Source organism: Salmo salar, chromosome ssa15 (assembly GCF_905237065.1).
Source record: "Salmo salar chromosome ssa15, Ssal_v3.1, whole genome shotgun sequence".
NCBI lineage: Eukaryota > Metazoa > Chordata > Actinopteri > Salmoniformes > Salmonidae > Salmo > Salmo salar.
In genome coordinates this window covers 18,650,084-18,673,062 of record NC_059456.1, presented here as the reverse complement: position 1 = coordinate 18,673,062, position 22,979 = coordinate 18,650,084, and the positions used below count along the sequence as shown (strand labels likewise).

At 39.9% G+C, this 22,979-nt stretch overlaps 1 protein-coding gene across 1 annotated transcript in view; it reads left to right on the top strand.

Annotated features, from left to right (window-relative positions):
* Positions 1–22,979, top strand: part of arh (Low density lipoprotein receptor adapter protein 1) — a 66,779-nt gene that overhangs the window by 17,464 nt on the left and 26,336 nt on the right.

Sequence of the window (22,979 nt, the reverse complement as noted above, 5' to 3'; positions counted from 1 at the left end):
GGTTTCTGACATGAAAGTTCTCTCTCGCTTTGTCTGTCTGTCTCTCTCTCTCCTCTCTCTCTCTCTCTCTCTCTCTCTCTCTCTCATCTCTGCCTTTCTATCATCTGTCTTTCTCTCATCTCTGTCTTTCTCTCATCTCTCTCTCTCTTTTTCTTTTTCTCTCTCTCCCCATGTTAATCTCTGGAGGGGGAATAAAGATATGAATAATAGAAAGTAAATATTTGTATATTCTCATCCCTTCCTTCTCAGGTCTGCGTTTAAGACCCAATCAAAGCTTAGAAGGAGCCTGCCTTTCTGTCTGTCTGCCTGCCTTTCTCTCTGCCTTTCTGTCTGTCTGCCTGCCTTTGTCTGTCTGCCTGCCTTTGTCTGTCGGCCTGCCTTTGTCTGTCGGCCTGCCTGCCTGCCTGCCTGCCTGTCTGTCTGTCTGTCTGTCTGTCTGTCTGTCTGTCTGTCTGTCTGTCTGTCTGTCTGTCTGTCTGTCTGTCTGTCTGTCTGTCTGTCTGTCTGTCTGTCTGTCTGTCTGTCTGTCTGTCTGTCTTCCCGTTTCAGGAAACTAGGCATATGTCGCGGGTCACTACTTCACACGAGAGCCGTTTGAACGTAATCAAAATGTGTTTTTTTGGACGAAATGCCTTCTGGAAGGTGAACTGTCATGTGCCTTAATAACACAGTTGTATGCCATCTGTAAATATGTAAATATGAATAAAATGGTTAAATTACGAGCCTAGTTGGTTTAGCCACAGAAAAAGTCAGTAACCTTCCCGCTAGCCATGATTGGCTGAGATAATGAGTGGGCTGGACATGCCGAGAGATGAGTTTGGATTGGTCTGCCATGTAGCACGCTTCTGTCTATATGAGCTGGTCAGTATGTGTAGGTAATCCTGTCTAATGTGGCATTTTTTATATATATATATATATATATATATCTCTTAGTAGAACTGCATAAGTGTTGCTCTCCACTTTCTGGAGGACTGAGTTTTGAAATCAGTGGAATTAGAGTATGATAGCTAAGGAGATGGAGAAAACACCTATCTCCGGATTACATCTTCAAACTAAGGGCAACCATGGCATCCGTGACAGAGGGAGAAACGTCCAGCCATGATGTATACGGGTAAGATAGCCTAGCTAGCTACATTTTCAGATATTACACATTTCTAATTTTGACAAAGTTGATTTCATTTGAAGTTAGTGTACTATTAGCTAACTAGCTAAAGTTAGCTAGCTGGCTCGCTAGTTAAGGTTATGTGTATGATCTTATTATTCGTATCTCAGAGCCATTTGCTTGGCCAGTTATAGCCTAATGTTAGCTAGCTAACATTGAACCTGGTTGGTTAGCTACTTGCATATCATGCAGGGTAGTAACACCATGAGTTGGGATTATGGTTCATTGTTTAGCTAGCTAGCTACATGTCTTAACAAAATACTTCACTATGCAAGTAACCATTTCGGATGCGTTCATAAATTCAGTCTGGCCATCTACTCCGATTTCAGAGTACTCTCGTCTGAGTGTGCCAGAGCGCAGAACAGCTGATGAATTTACGAACACTCAACAACCATTGAATATGGCCAGTGTCAGTAAACGTCGGCAATATTTTGGGCAGCAGCACAGTTAGTCAGCAACGCTCTGGATAACATGAAAACCAGCTCTGCTAGGGCGAATAAAATGGTCAGAGTGGGGTGTTCTCTCATTTGTGTCTGGAAGTAGCTAGCAAGCTAGCCAACGTTAGCTAGTTAACTTGGGTGCTTGAATGCCGTTGTAAGGTCAGAATGCTTGGATCAACCTTACTCCTCGGTCCGAGGGTGCAGTGAATGCTCTGAGAGTGAAATTCTCAGAAGTTTTGAACGGAAAATCTGATATATATATATATATTGAAGTCTGAAGTTTACATACACTTAGGTTGGAGTCATTAAAACGCGTTTTTCAACCACTCCACAAATTTATTGGTAACAAGTCAGTTAGGACATCTACTTTGTGCATGACACAAGTCATTTTTCCAACAATTGTTTACAGACAGATTATTTCACTTCTAATTCACTTTATTACAATTCCAGTGGGTCAGAAGTTTACATACACTAAGTTGACTGTGCCTTCAAACAGCTTGTAAAATTCCAGAAAATGATGTCATGGCTTTAGAAGCTTCTGATAGGCTAATTGACATAATTTGAGTCAATTGGATGTGTACCTGTGGATATCTTTCAAGGCCTACCTTCAAACTCAGTGCCTCTTTGCTTGACATCATGGGAAAATCAAAAGAAATCAGCCAAGAACTCAGAAAAAAATTGTAGACCTCCACAAGTCTGGTTCATCCTTGGGAGCAATTTCCAAAAGCCTGAAGGTACCACATTCATCTGTACAAACAACAGTACGCAAGTATAAACACCATGGAACCACGCAGCCGTCATACCGCTCAGGAAGGAGACACGTTCTGTCTCCTAAAGATGAGCGTACTTTGGTACGAAAAGTGCAAATCAATCCCAGAACAACAGCAAAGGACCTTGTGAAGATGCTGGAAGAAACAGGTACAAAAGTATCTATATCCACAGTAAAAACGAGTCCTATATCGACATAACCTGAAAGGCTGCTCAGCAAGGAAGAAGCCACTGCTCCAAAACCGGCATAAAAAAGGCAGACTACGGTTTGCAACTGCACATAGGGACAAAGATCGTACTTTTTGGAGAAATGTCCTCTGGTCTGATGAAACAAAAATAGAATTGATTGGCCATAACGACCATCGTTATGTTTGGAGGAAAAAGGGGGATGCTTGCAAGCCGAAGAACACCATCCCAACTGTGAAGCACGGGGGTGGCAGCATCATGTTGTGGGGGTGCTTTGCTGCAGGAGGGACTGGTGCACTTCACAAAATAGATGGCATCATGAGGAATGAAAATGACGTGGATATATTGAAGCAACATCTCAAGACATCAGTCAGGAAGTTAAAGCTTGGTCGCAAATGGGTCTTCCAAATGGACAATGATCCAAAGCATACTTCCAACGTTGTGGCAAAATGGCTTAAGGACAGCAAAGTCAAGGTATTGGAGTGGCCATCACAAAGCCCTGACCTCAATGCCTTAGAAAATTTGTGGGCAGAACTGAAAAAGCGTGTGCGAGCAAGGAGGCCTACAAACCTGACTCAGTTACATCAGCTCTGTCAGGAGGAATGGGCCAAAATTCACCCAACTTATTGTGGGAAGCTTGTGGAAGGCTACCCGAAACGTTTGACCCAAGTTAAACAATTTAAAGGCAATGCTACCAAATACTAATTGAGTGCATGTAAACTTCTGACCCACTGGGAATGTGATGAAAGAAATAAAAGCTGAAATAAATAATTCTCTCTACTATTATTCTGACATTTCACATTCTTAAAATAAAGTGGTGATCCTAACTGACCTAAGGCAGGGAATTTTAAATAGGATTAAATGTCAGGAATTGTGAAAAACTGAGTTTAAATGTATTTGGCTAATGTGTATGTACATTTCCGACTTCAACTGTACATACTGTACCACAGACAGAATGAGAGACCGAGTGGCACAGGGGTCTAAGGCACTGCATCGTAATGCTAAAGGTGTCACTACAGACCCGGGATCGATCACGGCCATCGGGAGTCCCATAGGGCGGAGCACAATTGTCCCAGTGTCGTCCGTGTTAGGGGAGGGATGGGCACAGGGTAGGCTGTTGTTGTAAATAAGAATTTGTCCTTAACTGACTTGCCTAGTTAAATAAAGGTTAAATAAATGAGTAGAATGGACATTCCCATCTGAAACAGTGTTAGTTTGGGTGAACAGCAAGTAACCTCTTTTCACAGGATTGAGCTGGTCCCTCCCTGGATTTAGTGTTAAACACTCTACAACAATGCTTTCTTAATGTCCAACAAGTTTTCTCTGCCCTTAACCTTGTTCTGAACACCTCCAAAACAGAGGTCATGTGGTTTGGTAAGAAGAATGCCCCTCTCCCCACAGGTGTGATTACTACCTCTGAGGGTTTAGAGCTGGAGGTAGTCACCTCATACAAGTACTTGGGAGTATGCCTAGACGGTACACTGTCCTTCTCTCAGCACATATCAAAGCTGCAGGCTAAAGTTAAATCTAGACTCGGTTTCCTCTATCGTAATTGCTCCTCTTTCACCCCAGCTGCCAAACTAACCCTGATTCAGATGACCATCCTACCCATGTTAGATTACGGAGATATAATTTATAGATCGGCAGGTAAGGATGCTCTCGAGCGGCTAGATGTTCTTTACCATTCGGCCATCAGATTTACCACCAATGCTCCTTATAGGACACATCACTGCACTCTATACTCCTCTGTAAACTGGTCATCTCTGTATACCCATCACAAGACCCACTGGTTGATGCTTATTTATAAAACCCTCTTAGGCCTCACTGCCTCCTATCTGAGATATCTACTGCAGCCCTCATCCTCCACATACAACACCCGTTCTGCCAGTCACATTCTGTTAACGGTCCCCAAAGCACACACATCCCTGGGTCGCTCCTCTTCAGTTTTCTGCAGCTAGCGACTGGAACGAGCTGCAACAAACACTCAAACTGGACAGTTTTATCTCCATCTCTTCATTCAAAGATTCAATCATGGACACTCTTACTGACAGTTGTGGCTGCTTTGTGTGATGTATTGTTGTCTCTACCTTCTTGCCCTTTGTCTTGTTGTTTGTGCCCAATAATGTTTGTACCCTGTTTTGTGCTGCTACCATGTTGTGCTGCTGTCATGTTGTGTTGCTGCCATGTTGTTGTCAAGTTGTGTTGCTACCATGCTGTGTTGTCATGTGTTGCTGCCTTGCTATGTTGTTGTCTTAGGTCTCTCTTTATGTAGTGTTGTGGTGTCTCTCTTCTCGTGATGTGTGTTTTGTCCTATATTTTATTATTTTTTAAAATCCCAGCCCCCGTCCCCGCAGGCCTTTTGACCTTTTGATAGGCTGTCATTGTAAGTAAGAATTTGTTCTTAACTGACTTGCCAAATTAAATAAAGGTAAAATAAATACAATTAACAGGCCATGTATCTCCGACATAACTCCTGTTATCCTTATATATGCATTCTGAGATGGAGACCCCCCGCCCCAAAAAAAATAAAAAAAATAATCCAATGTGATTGGATCTTCTTTGAACTATTGACCCTAAGAAAGCTCCTCCCTCAACCCCAAGGCAAACCCCTCCTAGCCATGATCTATGCCCCTTCTAGGAATTCTATGGACTATGCAATCTCTGTACATACTTTTCAGCAACATGTCCACATGTAAAACAGGGGTTTCCCAAACTCTGTCTTGGGGCCCACCCTGGGGGCACATTTTGTTTTTTTGCACTAACACTACACAGCGTATTCAAATAATCAACTCATGGTGAAGCTTTGATTATTTGAGTCGGCTGTGTAGTGCTAAGGCAAAAAACAAAACGTGCATCGACGGGGACGGGGGACGGACCGAGTTTAGGAAACCCTGGTCTAAAGCACTCTTGCCATTGCAGTGGAACTGTTGGCCTGGTTACATGGCCGCCCTTCAGACGTTCTTTGAGACTGTTGGCCTGGTTACATGGCCGCCCTTCAGACGTTCTTTGGGACAGTAACGTTCGAAGTCTGAGTGAATTAGCATCTGAAAAACATGAATAATTCAGTCAGATGGTGTAGAAGACTAGAAAGTACTGTAAGTACAGTAACATAATATATTCTCTGTATTTAAAAGTCATACTAGCTAATACATTGACTTGTAGTTGAAAAAATATATATACCGTCTCACTATTCATCTTTAACCTCATGTACTTTGTTACAATAAAAATGCCTTTAAATAGCTAAATGAAGCATAAACCAGTACAGCCATCTCACTACTGTGCCAGCTAGCGGTAGCCGCTAAGCTAATAGCGACCCTACAGGCTGTAATATAGAAGACATGTGTGGGGAAATGTCAAGGCCTAGACCATATAAACGGAGTAGAAAACAAAATCACAATATTACCTTAGAAGCTATACATCAATACATTTTTTAAACCAGAATATTATCTGCCATCATTTTTTCATATGTCATTCCATGCGCTAACCTTGCTTAGCCGCAAACCCAGTAAATCCCTATGTCAAGATAGCTAAGAGTTTTCACTCGATCGTTTTACACCTTTTAAATGTACAATTTCAACATAAAAAAAGTAAGTATCACACAAACAACTATTTTTTTTCGACTGTAACATGTTCTATAGATAATATGCTTGTGTACAACACATACCTGAGAACAAAGAAAATAGAGACAGGAGGAGAGATGGTCGAGTGGTCACAGGCGTCTTCTTCCAGTGTTGTTGAGGGGAGACGCAAACCGCTGTGCTGCCTTCGATAGCACGTGGTCGTTCATTATATTCCAGAGAACGCATAGCCCCTCGTTGATTATCCATTACGTATTAAATGATGATGTAGCTATATTCGCCTGCGGATACATTCAGACAGCACGGGTATCATTTTCAAACTGCGCGCAGTAAACCGTTGTTTTTTTTTCCGCATATCCAACCAATTAAGATGAGTCCTCGATAAGGACTGTCTCAGATGATTGAATGAGGCAACTGTATAATTGATAATTCATAAGAAGATATCTAAACTGTGCCTGCCTGTGTGTGTCATCATTCATGTCATCCACTGGAGATCAGCTGATTAAATCTATGTCGGGTCGGGGGCACCCCGCCTAGAGAATAATGTAGGGGAAACACTATCATACAAATTTTTTTTTTTTTTTTTTTATACCTAACCCTTTCAAATGTATTCAAATGTAATACTAGTGTACGGTACCTTTTTTTTCCCCCCTCATATGTTCCTACCAGTCTCCCAGATATAGTCAGCTTTAATTAACCCCTTCATTACCATAAAACCCCTGGAGATTAGAGACATGTCCATCCGACTGTGTCCAACAGCATCCATCAGTCAGTCAGTCAGAAAGAGAGAGAGAGAGAGAGAGAGAGGAGGAAAGTAGAGGGAAAGAAGGATGAGGCTCTATCTCATTAGAAGGGATTCCCTTGGGGACCCCAGTCCCCTCATATATTAAATGGGGTGCAGACAGAGGCACTCTCTCTGTGAAGAGGGTGGAAGTGGTTGAAAGAGGATTGCCTCCTCAGTGTGATAATGGTTCAGGCGACTAATGGTTTTCTTAGGTAGGGGTTTTGCTGAGCTTGTTTTTTTTTGCTGTACCATGTCTTTCTGCTTACAATATAACTGATTTTGACATTATTTTAACTGGTCTTTGTAATGGAATGGATCTCTAATTTTAATAGATCTTTGTATTGGAATGTATCTCTAATTTTAATAGATCTTTGTAATGGAATGTATCTCTAATTTTAATAGATCTTTGTAATGGAATGTATCTCTAATTTTAATAGATCTTTCTAATGGAATGGATCTCTAATTTTTATAGATATTTGTAATGGAATGTATCTCTAATTTTAATAGATCTTTGCAATGGAATGTGTCTCTAATTTTAATAGATCTTTCTAATGGAATGGATCTCTAATTTTATAGATATTTGTAATGGAATGTATCTCTAATTTTAATAGATCTTTGTAATGGAATGTATCTCTAATTTTAATAGATCTTTGTAATGGAATGTGTTTCTAATTTTAATAGATCTTTGTAATGGAATGTATCTCTAATTTTAATAGATCTTTGTAACAGAAATGTGTAGATGTTGCTTCAGATATCCTAGTATGCTACTTAAGATCTAATACAATCCCTTTCTTGCACATCCTGTAATTACACCAAAGGTATGAAATGACTGACATTGGACTGAATATGTAATTGGTCTGAATGAATGGACTGTAAAATATCCTAATAGGATTATTTTGCCCACTAGGCTAGATTAGACTGTAAAATATCCTAATAGGCTTGTTTGGCCCGTACTGTGAGGAAGCCCATATGGTATAATATAATATCGTGTCCTATACATGAACATATAGTGTGTGACAGAAGAACCATTTGGTAATTTATGAAGTCTGCTTTCAGGGAACATTTGCTTTGAGTGCAGTCTCCATAGTTAATGTGCTTCGACGTTTAGTAGTTGCCAATAAACCAATTATCAAGAGATGGTGAAAGGGAGTTTTTTTCTTATTTTTCTTTTAGATATTATACGATTTTTCTCCTCTCATCTAGGCATGAATAATTGTCAGAGAGAGAGAGAGAGATAGAAGAGAGAGAGAACCATCCGCGTGTGTTTGCTTATTCGCCAGTTTGCATCTATTCTTAATCGACCTTTCACTGTTGTTCTATCGCTTAATTGCAAAGACGGAACTTACCTCGTTCTTGGCTTGATGTATTTACCTCAGGTCAATTAATGGGGATATCAAAGGAGTCAGCTAACAAGGATTTAATAGTCTTTATTAAACTAAAGACGAGGTATTGATTGAAGAAACTAAAGCAACTAATTAACAGCCTTGGACAGCTTCATGGTGAGAGACGAACGAACGAACAAAACCAGGAAGTTGACAGGAAATTAGAAATGCTCTTAACAGTGACCTTTGTGTTGGCGGTCATCACCACAAGACTGCCCCAAATGGCACCCTATACCTTCTGAAAGTATTGACACCCCTTGACTTTTTCCACATTTTGTTGTGTTACAGCCTGAATTTAAAATGGATTAAATTGAAAAATATTTTTGTCATTGGCCTGCACACAATTCCCCAGAATGTCAAAGTGGAATTATGTTTTTTTTTCTTCTTTTTTTTGTACAAATTAATTAAAAATGAAAAGCTGAAATGTCTTGAGCCAATAAGTATTCAACCGGAGTAAATATTTATTTTAACACGTCACGTAATACGTTGCATGGACAATAATAGTGTTTAGAAAAGTTTGTGGTCATACACACATCGTTAAAAATGTAGGTGCTAGGCTAATAACGAATACATGTACAGAACAGGAAGGCCCAAACACTGTTTATGAAGATCCGTTCTGTTTTTCAAACCTCGCGGTCAAACACAGAAATGTATTTAACCTTTATTTAACTAGGCAAGTCAGTTAAGAACAAATTCTTATTTACAATGACAGCCTAGGAACAGTGGGTTAACTGCCTTGTTCAGGGGCAGAACAACAGATTTTTACCTTATCAGCTCAGGGATTTGATCTTGCAACCTTTCAGTTAATAGTCCAACACTCAAACCACTAGGCTACGCTGCCGCCCAAGTTGGTCCCATTTCTTTTTCATGTAAAGAACAGGAAGGTCCGCTCTGTTTATGCTTCAAATTCACCACTTTATTGACAACGTCAGGTCAAACAGACTGAGTGCTACACATCCCAAAATGTACACATTTCACCTCACATGTCTGTTACTCACACGACGCATGGGTGTGGAAATAATTCAAATCCCTTTGGTTCATAGCCAATCATAATTCATCCCAGAGGTACATACGGTCATAAAAGATGATATGCATACAAATGGTTCATTTTAAAACCTAGGCAACAGTAAAAAAAAATTAAGATTACGTTGGAAACTGTTGGAATATGACCATATGACCATATGACCATAACGCGCAGGATGCGCGGTGGCTGGAGATGTAATTACAGTGACCTATTTTCAAAAAACAACTTGCGTAGCCCTAGTAATTTGATATCAATGAGATGGGCACATGTCATAGTTTACAGAAAAATCGAATATATATGTAGAAAATGACTAACTGTCGACCTGGAAGGCAGGACAAACCAACGTGACATATTCATGTGAGGAATGGTCTGATATCAGACTCTTGGCTCAGACCTTTAGGAGACCTGCATGGCAGGACAAACCAACGTGACATATTCATGTAAGGAATGGTCTGATATGAGATTCTTGGCTCAGACTCTTGGCTCAATGTGACATACAGTATTCATGTGAGAAATGGTCTGAAAACCAGACTCTTGGCTCAGACCTTTAGGAGACGTGGCGGAAAAAACAGTGAATCCAATGCAATAGATTATCAGTATCTCCCCCCTCCTAGGAGTCTTAACATGTTCGATACCAACGTATCTCAGAGAGCTGATGTTGTGACGAGCCTCCATGAAATGTACAGCCACAGGGTTTCTCTGGTCAAGGGTTCTGATATTACTGCTGTGTTCTGCTATCCTTGTTTCTCTGGTCAAGGGTTCTGATATTACTCCTGTGTTCTGCTATCCTTGTTTTCAAAACTGGTTTTGTTTTTCCTACATAGCATAGACCACAAATGTGACCCACCACCTGGATCCGGTCTTATGTAGCAACATTTGAAATGGTGTTTGAAAGTTGATAAACTTGTAACCCCACTTTTGAGAAAATGGCCCGTGAATGTTTTGGTTCACTTACTGGAGAGCTCTTCTTTGTCTACACCCATCCAGCATTGTTCACACCGTCTTAAGCCTTAGCCCCACCCATTTCTTTAAGGATTCACATGTGAGGCCATGTACTAAACAGAGGGAGTAGAGTAGTAAACAACCAAAGATTTCAAGACTAAGCGTGTTGAAGGTAGTAGCAAAAATGATTAGTAAAAATACACTATCTAGTCCTTGACCTATATCCTCATCTGACTTTGGTGCAGGTCATGTTGTTTTTCACATTACTGTCTATGGTAAAGTTACACTATATCACATTAAATCTATGTTTATTTGTCACATGCAGAGGATCTAATTGACATCATTTGAGTCAATTGGATGTGTACCTGTGGATGTATTTCAAGGCCTACCTTCAAACTCAGTGCCTCTTTGCTTGACATCATGGGATAATCAAAAGAAATCAGCCAAGACATCAGAAAAAAATGGTAGACCTCCACAAGTCTGGTTCATCCTTGGGAGCAATTTCCAAATGCCTGAAGGTACCACGTTCATCTGTACAAACAATAGTACGCAAGTATAAACACCATGGGACCACGCAGCCGTCATACCACTCAGGAAGGAGACGCATTCTGTCTCCTTGAGATGAGCGTACTTTGGTGCGAAAAGTGCAAATCAATCCCAGAACAACAGCAAAGGACCTTGTGAAGATGCTGGAGGAAATGGGTACAAATGTATCTATATCCACAGTAAAATGAGTCCTATATCGACATAACCTGAAAGGCCACTCAGCAAGGAAGAAGCCACTGCTCCAAAACCGCCATAAAAAAGGCAGACTACGGTTTGCAACTGCACATGGGGACAAAGATCATACTTTTTGGAGAAATGTCCTCTGTTCAGTTGAAACAAAAATAGAACTGTTTGGCCATAATGACCATTGTTATGTTTGGAGGAAAAGGGGGAGGATTGCAAGCCGAAGAACACCATACCAACCGTGAAGCACAGGGGTGGCAGCATCATGTTGTGGGGTTGCTTTGCTGCAGGAGGGACTGGTGCACTTCACAAAATAGATGGCATCATGAGGAAGAAAAATTATGTGGATATATTGAAGCAGCATCTCAAGACATCAGTCAGGAAGTTAAAGCTTGGTCACAAATGGGTCTTCCAAATGGACAATGATCCAAAGCATACTTCCAAAGTTGTGTCAAAATGGCTTAAGGACAACAAAGTCAAGGTATTGGAGTGGCCATCACAAAGCCCTGACCTCAATCCTATAGAAAATTTGTGGACTGAAAAAGAACTGAAAAAGCGTGTGCGAGCAAGGAGGCCTACAAACCTCACTCAGTTACACCAGCTCTGTCAGGAGGAATGGGCCAAAATTCACCCAACTTATTGTGGGAAGCTTGTGGAAGGCTACCTGAAACGTTTGACAAAAGTTAAACAATTTAAAGGCAATGCTACCAAATACTATTTGAGTGTTGTAAACTTCTGAGCCACTGGGAATGTGATGAAAGAAATAAAAGCTGAAATAAATAATTCTCTCTACTATTATTCTGACATTTCACATTCTTAAAATAAAGTGGTGATCCTAACTGACCTAAGACAGGGAATTTTTACGAGGATTATAAATGTCAGGAAATTTGAAAAACTGAGTTTAAATGTATTTGGCTAAGGTGCATGTAATCTTCCGACTTCAACTGCACCTACCTAGCTAGCTAGCTAAACAATGAACCATAATCCCAACGCTAATACCGCATTCAAAACAACAGGGAACTAGGAAATCTCTGACTTCCGCGAGTTCTAAACAACTTGGAACTCAGGAAATGTTTTTACTCCGACCGGGAAAAGTCTATTTGAACGGTCAACTCAGAATTCCAACTCGGGAACTCTTTCTAGAGGTTCGACTTTCCAACCTGAAGATCACTGAAGTCATAATTCGACTTTTTTTCTGGGTTCCCAGTTGTTTTGAATGTGGCAATACTACCATTCATGAATCTACAGGTAACTAAAGCTAGCCAACTAGGTTAAACTAGCTACACTACATTACCAAAAGTATGTGGATACCTGCTCATGGAACATTCATTCCAAAATCATTAGCATTAATATGAAGTTGGACCCCCTTTTGCTGCTATAACAGCCTCCCCTCTTCTTGGAAGTCTTTCCACTAGATGTTGGAACATTGCTCCAGGGACTTGTTTCCATTCAGCCACAAGAGCATTAGTGAGGTCGGGGCACTGGTGTTGGACAATTAGACCTGGCTCGCAGTCGGCGTTCCAATTCATCCCAAAGGTGTTCGATGGGGTTGAGGTCAGGGCTCTGTGCAGGCCAGTCATAGTCTACCACACCGACCTCAACAAACAATTTCTGTATGGACCTCGCTTGTGCACAAGGGCATTGTCATGCTGAAACATGAAAGGGCCTTCCCCAAACTGTTGTCACAAAGTTGGAACCACAGAATTGTCTAGAATGTCATTGTATGCTGTAGCATTAAGATTTCCCTTCACTGGAACTAAGGGGCTTAGCCCGAATCATGAAAAACAGCCCCAGACCATTATTCCTCATTCCAGATGGTGAAGTGTGGTTCATCACTCCAGAGAACGCGTTTCCACTGCTCTAGAGTCCAATGGTGGCGAGCTTTACACCACTCCAGCTGACGCTTGGCATTGCGCATGGTGATCATAGGCTTGTGTGCGGTTGCTCGGCCATGGAAACCCATTTCCTGAAATTCCTGATGAACAGTTCTTGTGCTGACGTTGCTTCCAGAGGCAGTTTGGAACTTGGTAGTGAATGTTGCAACTGAGGACAGACAATTTTTACGTGCAACACGCTTCAGCACACGGTGGTCCCGTTCTGTGAGCTTGTGTGGCCTACCACTTCGCGGCTGAGCCGTTGTTGCTCCTAAACGTTTCCACTTCACAATAATAGTGCTTACAGTTGACCGGGGCAGCTCTAGCAGGGCAGAAATTGTACAAACTGACTTGTTGGAAAGGGGGTATCCTATGACTGTGCCACGTTGAAAGGTACTGAGCTCTTCAGTAAGGCCGTTCTACTGCCAATGTTTGTCAAGCATTACCATAAATGTTACACTACAGGAAGAGTCTCATGAATAGAATGAAGGTAATAATATAGCTGGGTACAATGTTCAACTGTCTGTTTGTCCGGAAAACAGATTCTCAAAGCCTCTTTTTAGCTGGGAATCAATGAGACCCTGTCAAAATGGGAAAACTCTTTGTTAGAGTTTGTTAAACAGGTTCTCGTGTGAAAAAAATCTATCCAATTTGCTTGTCCTTTTTTTTTCATTCTCATCTCTCATGCTATAATATGATCAAATAAATCATTTAAATATTTCCGCTTATAAGTGGTATTTTATGATAATGTTGATGATCGTTATTTTTTATATCGTCATATGGTTAGTTAGTGGTTGACGTTATATTTAATTTAGAAGTTTTAACGTTGTGTTTTCAAAAGCAAGTCAATCCAGGTCAAGCCTTGTTTAGTTGTCTTTAGAAAAGTCTTGCTGGGCCAACAAGCCAGAAAGCCTCCCTACACACTTTATATTATAGACATGATAAAAACATAACACTGCAAACATAACACATGGCCTGAGTCCCAAATGGCTCCCTATTCCCTTTTTAGTGCACTGCTTTTGTCCAGAGTCCTATTCCCTTTCTAGTGCACTGCTTTTGACTAGAGTCCTATTCCCTTTATAGTGCACTGCTTTTGACGGTTTGACCAGAGTCCAATTCCCTTTATAGTGCACTTCTTTTGTCCAGAGTCCTATTCCCTACATAGTGACCCTATTGACCCTGGTCAAAAGCAGTGCACTAAATAAAGAATTGGGTACCATTTGGAACACAGCCATGTTCTGAAAGCTTTGGATCCCTTTGGGGCAGCTGTTGTCAAACTGCATCTGATTCTCAACATTGTGTTATTGTTGTTTGTGATGGGAACTCATTAAAACCCTTCTTTCTAAAAACAATAACCATGTCACCCATGATCCACTTCAGAATGTCTGCATCCCATTAGGCACCCTATGCACTATGTAGTGAAGTGTTTTTGATCATACTATATAGGGATATATTGGTGTAATTTGGGACGCATTCATTGTCTGAAAATATGTCTGGTCTGGAACACGGCAAAAGTCAGATTGTGAATTATAAAGAAAACACTGAATTACTTTGGAGACTTCAGATTTCCCTTTTAATTTCCCCTTTTAAACCTAAAGCCCATTTCTTCTTGTGTCCTGCATAACACTGACTACAGCTTTACACTCACACATATATACACATATACACACACACATATACACAAACACATATATACACATATACACTCACACATATACACACACACATACACATATACACTCACACATATACACACACACATATACACAGACACACATATACACACACACATATATACACATATACACTCACACATATACACTCACACATATACACACTTTGATAGCTCTTACTTTAATTAACATCAACAACAGATAGGGCTTTAATTAACATCAACAACAGATAGGGCTTTAATTAACATAAACAACAGATACAACAGATAGGGCTTTAATTAACATCAACAACAGATAGGGCTTTAATTAACATTAACAACAGATACAACAGATAGGGCTTTAATTAACATTAACAACAGATACAACAGATAGGGCTTTAATTAACATCACCAACAGATAGGGCTTTAATTAACATCAACAACAGATACAACAGATAGGGTTTTAATTAACATCAACAACAGATAGGGCTTTAATTAACATCAACAACAGATAGGGCTTTAATTAACATCAACAACAGATAGGGCTTTAATTAACATCAACAACAGATAGAGCTTTAATTAACATAAACAACAGATAGAGCTTTAATTAACATAAACAACAGCTACAACAGATAGGGTTTTAATTAACATCGACAACAAATAGGGCTTTAATTAACATCAACAACAAATACAACAGATAGGGCTTTAATTAACATCAACAACAGATAGGGCTTTAATTAACATCAACAACAGATAGGGCTTTAATTAACATCAACAACAGATAGGGTTTTAATTAACATCAACAACAGATAGGGTTTTAATTAACATCAACAACTTATAGGGCTTTAATTAACATCAACAACAAATACAACAGATAGGGCTTTAATTAACATCAACAACATCAACAACAGATAGGGCTTTAATTAACATCACCAACAGATAGGGCTTTAATTAACATCAACAACAGAAAGGGCTTTAATTAACATCAACAACAGATAGGGTTTTAATTAACATCAACAACAGATAGGGTTTTAATTAACATCAACAACTTATAGGGCTTTAATTAACATCAACAACAAATACAACAGATAGGGCTTTAATTAACATCGACAACAAATAGGGCTTTAATTAACATCAACAACAAATACAACAGATAGGGCTTTAATTAACATCACCAACAGATAGGGCTTTAATTAACATCAACAACAGATACAACAGATAGGGCTTTAATTAACATCAACAACAGATAGGGCTTTAATTAACATCAACAACAGATAGGGCTTTAATTAACATCAACAACAGATAGGGCTTTAATTAACATCAACAACAGATAGGGTTTTAATTAACATCAACAACAGATAGGGTTTTAATTAACATCAACAACTTATAGGGCTTTAATTAACATCAACAACAGATAGGGCTTTAATTAACATCAACAACAGATAGGGTTTTAATTAACATCAACAGATAGGGTTTTAATGAACATCAACAACAGATAGGGCTTTAATTAACATCAACAACAGATAGGGCTTTAATTAACATGAACAACAGATAGGGCTTTAATTAACATCAACAACAAATAGGGTTTTAATTAACATCAACAACAGATAGGGCTTTAATTAACATCAACAACAGATAGGGCTTTAATTAACATCAACAACAGATAGGAATTTAATTAACATAAACAACAGATACAACAGATAGGGCTTTAATTAACATCAACAACAGCTACAACAGATAGGGCTTTAATTAACATCAACAACAGATAGGGCTTTAATTAACATCAACAACAGATACAACAGATAGGGCTTTAATTAACATCAACAACAGATACAACAGATAGGGCTTTAATTAACATCAACAACAGATAGGGCTTTAATTAACATCACAACAGATAGGGCTTTAATTAACATCAACAACAGATACAACAGATAGGGCTTTAATTAACATCAACAACAGATACAACAGATAGGACTTTAATTAACATCAACAACAGATAGGGCTTTAATTAACATCAACAACAGATACAACAGATAGGGCTTTAATTAACATCAACAACAGATACAACAGATAAAGTTTTAATTAACATCAACAACAGATAGGGCTTTAATTAACATCACCAACAGATAGGGCGTTAATTGACATCAACAACAGATACAACAGATAGGGTTTTAATTAACATCAACAGCAGATAGGGCTTTAATTAACATCAACAACAGATAGGGCTTTAATTAACATCAACAAGAGATACAACAGATAGGGCTTTAATTAACATCAACAATAGATACAACAGATAGGGCTTTAATTAACATCAACAACAGATAGGGCTTTAATTAACATCAACAACAGATACAACAGATAGGGCTTTAATTAACATCAACAAAATATAGGGCTTTAATTAACATCAACAACAGATAGGGCTTTAATTAACATCAACAACAGATACAACAGATAGGTATTTAATTAACATCAACAACAGATAGGGCTTTAATTAACAACAACAGATACAACAGATAGGGCTTTAATTAACATCAACAACAGATAGGGCTTTAATTAACATCAACAACAGATACAACATATAGGGTTTTAATTAACATCAACAACAAATAGGGCTTTAATTAACATCAACAACAGATACAACAGATAGGGCTTTAATTAACATCAACAACAGATATAACAGATAGGGCTTTAATTAACATCAACAACAGATAGGGCTTTAATTAACATCAACAACAGATATAACAGATAGGGCTTTAATTAACATCAACAACAGATACAACAGATAGGGCTTTAATTAACATAAACAACATATACAAAAGATAGGGTTTTAATTAACATCAACAACAGATAGGGCTTTAATTAACATCACAACAGATAGGGCTTTAATTAACATCAACAACAGATACAACAGATAGGGCTTTAATTAACATCAACAACAGATACAACAGATAGGACTTTAATTAACATCAACAACAGATAGGGCTTTAATTAACATCAACAACAGATACAACAGATAGGGCTTAAATTAACATCAACAACAGATACAACAGATAGGGTTTTAATTAACATCAACAACAGATACAACAGATAGGGCTTTAATTAACATAAACAACAGATACAACAGATAGGGCTTTAATTAACATCAACAACAGATACAACAGATAAAGTTTTAATTAACATCAACAACAGATAGGGCTTTAATTAACATCACCAACAGATAGGGCGTTAATTGACATCAACAACAGATACAACAGATAGGGTTTTAATTAACATCAACAGCAGATAGGGCTTTAATTAACATCAACAACAGATAGGGCTTTAATTAACATCAACAAAATATAGGGCTTTAATTAACATCAACAACAGATAGGGCTTTAATTAACAACAACAGATACAACAGATAGGGCTTTAATTAACATCAACAACAGATAGGGCTTTAATTAACATCAACAAAGATAGGTTAATAACAACAACAGATACAACAGATAGGGTTTTAATTAACATCAACAACAGATAGGGCTTTAATTAACATCAACAACAGATACAACATATAGGGTTTTAATTAACATCAACAACAGTTAGGGCTTTAATTAACATCAACAACAGATACAACAGATAGGGCTTTAATTAACATCAACAACAGATATAACAGATAGGGCTTTAATTAACATCAACAACAGATACAACAGATAGGGCTTTAATTAACATCAACAACAGATAGGGCTTTAATTAACATAAACAACAGATACAAAAGATAGGGTTTTAATTAACATCAACAACAGATAGGGCTTTAATTAACATAAACAACAGATACAACAGATAGGGCTTTAATTAACATCAACAACAGATAGGGCTTTAATTAACATCAACAACAGGGCTTTAATAAACAACAGATAGGGCTTTAATTAACATCAACAACAGATAGGGTTTTAATTAACATCAACAGATAGGGCTTTAATTAACATCAACAACAGATAGGGCTTTAATTAACATCAACAACAGATAGGGTTTTAATTAACATCAACAACAGATAGGGCTTTAATTAACATCAACAACAGATAGGGCTTTAATTAACATCAACAACAGGGCTTGGTGTGACAGGGGGCAGGGCTTGGTGTGACAGGGGGCAGGGCTTGGTGTGACAAGGGGCAGGGCTTGGTGTGACAGGGGGCAGGGCTTGGTGTGACAGGGGGCAGGGCGTGGTGTGACAGGGGGCGTGGTGTGACAGGGGGCAGGGCTTGGTGTGACAGGGGCAGGGCTTGGTGTGACAGGGGGCAGGGCGTGGTGTGACAGTGGGCAGGGCGTGGTGTGACAGGGGGCAGGGCGTGGTGTGACAGGGGGCAGGGCGTGGTGTGACAGGGGGCAGGGCTTGGTGTGACAGGTGGCAGGGCTTGGTGTGACAGTGGGCAGGGCGTGGTGTGACAGGGTGCAGGGCGTGGTGTGACAGGGGGCAGGGCGTGGTGTGACAGGGGGCAGGGCGTGGTGTGACAGGGGGCAGGGCGTGGTGTGACAGGGGGCAGGGCGTGGTGTGACAGTGGGCAGGGCGTGGTGTGACAGGGGGCAGGGCGTGGTGTGACAGGGGGCAGGGCGTGGTGTGACAGGGGGCAGGGCGTGGTGTGACAGGGGGCAGGGCGTGGTGTGACAGGGGCAGGGCGTGGTGTGACAGGGGGCAGGGCGTGGTGTGACAGGGGGCAGGGCGTGGTGTGACAGGGGGCAGGGTGTGGTGTGACAGGGGGCAGGGCGTGGTGTGACAGGGGGCAGGGCGTGGTGTGGGAAGCTGCATGCATCAGGAGTAAACTATAAAAATGGACTTTACAGTCGCCGGATGTTGTGTATCACATTTAACAAACCAAATATTGAAATACTATTATAGAAGGTATAATAGAAACCCAAACCGGTCTGTGGATCAATCCCGGGATATGGTAATATACAGCATACCGCCCAACCCTATGCTGAATGCGTTTCGTGCCTGAGACATAATTCTCTGTCAGGACTGCAGATATGATCTTAACTAAAATTAGTTTGTGTGTTTGTGCTTCAGGGATTGCTCTGCTAGGCGGCGGACATTTTGTTAGTTTAAGTCATTGTCAAAGCTGCCTCACAGCAGGAGTAGAATGAAGCTGGAACAAAGACAAACCCAAGACAAAAACACACACAGACACACACACACACACACACACACACACACACACACACACACACACACACACACACACACACACACACACTGTGTGTTGTTGTTGCAATAGATGTTGCACACTCCCAAGATAGGAAGAATTGATTTATTTGAATGATCAATCATTTCTGATATATTATATTATGTTTAGTTTAAACAACACAATTCATTTAGATAAAGATCCATTTACATCACATAATATTTAAATCAAATCATGATCAGAAGTAAAGAATAGAATAATTGAACTGCCTGCCTTTGGCCTCCTTCCTTCTCATGCTTTCAGAGGTGTGCAGTTATTTCCTGATAACTCAGTCTGTTGTGCGTTTTTTGCTTACGACAGCTAGGGTCACAGTGAACCGTTATCCTGACACTCTGTTTATTTTAGCACATATTTGAGAGACAGACAGACACAGGCAAGGTGCTTGGTGATGCAATTTAGTTGCCCCTTCCCCCCTATGATGGGATAATGGCAATGGTTGCCTAGCAACCTCCTCTGATACCTTGATGCCATATTTGCATCCTGTTGTTGTAGTGTGTTGTTAGGAAAAGTGTCTCAGAGATGGGTATTGAGAAAGGATGAATGAATGTCCCTTTTCAAAGTGAACCTTTCAGGCTGGGCCTTTACAATGTTGTATAGAGCAGCTCTCTGACCTCTGCTCTCTTTCTCTCCTCTCCTCCTCCTCTCTCTGTCCATGCTCTCCTTTTTTTGTTGTCAAGGTGCTGTCCTAGATTCTCTCATGGATGGGTTTAGGACAGAAAATCAATTTGTGTGAATACCTAGTGTAGTGCAATAGTGTTTCATTGAATCGTGAGTAGTTGCAGCTGGTACCATGTCAGTGTGTTAAACCACCTGAGGAACAATGCCCTATTTCTTTATCCCACGTTCTCTATCTATCTCTTTCTCTCTCTCTCTCTCTCTCTACATCTATCTCTGTCTATCTCTCTCTTTCTCTATTTATCTCGGTCCCGTGTGGCTCAGTTGGTAGAGCATGGTGTTTGCAACACCAGGTTGTGGGTTTGATTCCCATGGGCGTCCAGTACAGGGGGGAAAAAAATGTATGAATTGTATGCATTCACTACTGTAAGTCACTCTGGATAAAAGTGTCTGCTAAATGACTAAAATGTATCTCAATTAAGTTCAATTCAAGGGGCTTTATTGGCATGGGAAACATATGTTAACATTGCCAAAGCAAGTGAAGTAGATAAAATAAAAAAGTGAAATTAACAATAAAAATGAACAGTAAACATTACACTCACAGAAGTTCCAAAATAGTAAAGATGTTACAGTTGAAGTTGCAAGTTTACATACACTTTCATACACATTTCTTGTTAACAAACTATAGTTTTGGCAAGTCGGTTTGGACATCTACTTTGTTCATGACAAAGTAATTTTTCCAACAATTGTTTACAGACAGATTATTTCGCTTACAATTCACTGTATCACAATTCCAGTGGGTCAGAAGTTTACACTAAGTTGACTGTGCCTTTAAACAGCATGGAAAATTCCAGAAAATGATGTCATGGCTTTAGAAGCTTCTGATAGGCTAATTGACATCATTTGAGTCAATTGGAGGTGTACCTGTGGATGTATTTCAAGGCCTACCTTCAAACTCAGTGCCTCTTTGCTTGACATCATGGGAAAATCAAACGAAATCAGCCAAGACCTCGGAAAGAAATTGTAGACCTCCACAAGTCTGGTTCATCCTTGGGAGCAATTTCCAAATGCCTGAAGGTACCAGATTCATCTGTACAAACAATAGTACGCAAGTATAAACACCATGGGACCACGCAGCCGTCATACCGCTCAGGAAGGAGACTCGTTTTGTCTCTTTGAGATGAACGTACTTTGGTGTGAAAAGTGCAAATCAATCCCAGAACAACAGCAAAGGACCTTGTGAAGATGCTGGAGGAAACAGGTACAAAAGTATCTATATCCACAGTAAAACGAGACCTATAATCGACATAACCTGAAAGGCCGCTCAGCAAGGAAGAAGCCACTGCTCCAAAACCGCCGTAAAAAAGGCAGACTACGGTTTGCAACTGCACGTTGGGAGAAAGATCGTACTTTTTGGAGAAATTTACTCTGGTCTGATGAAACAAAAATGGAATTGTTTGGCCATAATGACCATCATTATGTTTGGAGGAAAAGGGGGAGGCTTGCAAGCCGAAGAACATCATCCCAACCGTGAAGCACGGGGGTGGCAGCATCATGTTGTGGGGGTGCTTTGCTGCAGGAGGGACTGGTGCACTTCACAAAATAGATGGCATCACGAGGAATGAAAATTATGTGGCTATATTGAAGCAACATCTCAAGACATCAGTCAGGAAGTTAAAGCTTGGTCGCGAATGGGTCTTCCAAATGGACAATGACCCCAAGCATACTTCCAAAGTTGTGGCAAAATGGCTTAAGGATGACAAAGTCAAGGTATTGGAGTGGCCATCACAAAGCCCTGACCTCAATCCTATAGAACATTTGTCGGCAGAACTGAAAAGGCATGTGCGAGCAAGGAGGCCTACAAACCTGACTCAGTTACACCAGCTCTGTCAGGAGGAATGGGCCAAAATTCACCCAACTTATTGTGGGAAGGTTGTGGAAGGCTACCCGAAACGTTTGACCCAAGTTAAACAATTTAAAGGCAATGCTACCAAATACTAATTGAGTGCATGTAGACTTCTGACCCACTGGGAATGTGATGAAAGAAATTAAAGCTGAAATAAATCATTCTCTCTACTATTATTCTGACATTTCACTTTCTTAAAATAAAATGGTGATCCTAACTGACCTAAAACAGGGAATTTTTACTAGGATTAAATGTCAGGAATTGTGAAAAACTGAGTTTAAATGTATTTGGCTAAGGTGAATGTAAACTTCCGACTTCAACTGTGTATACATTGTTGTAATGGTGTGCAAATGGTTAAAGTACAAAAGGGAAAGTAAATTAACGTAAATATGGGTTGTATTCACAATGGTGTTTGTTCTTCACTGGTTGACCTTTTCTTGTGGCAACAGGTCACAAATCTTGCTGCTGTGATGGCACATTGTGGTATTTCACCCAGTAGATATGGAGTTTATCTAAATCGGGTTTGTTTTCTAATTCTTTGTGGATCTGTGTAATCTGAGGGAAATATGTGTCTCTAATATGGTTACATTTGCACACTGCCCTCATTTTGTGGCCTGTCTTAGCCTGTCTTCTCTTGAGAGCCAGGTCTGCCTACGGCGACCTTTTTCAATAGCAAGGCTATGCTCACTGAGTCTGTACATAGTCAAAGCTTTTTCTTTAAG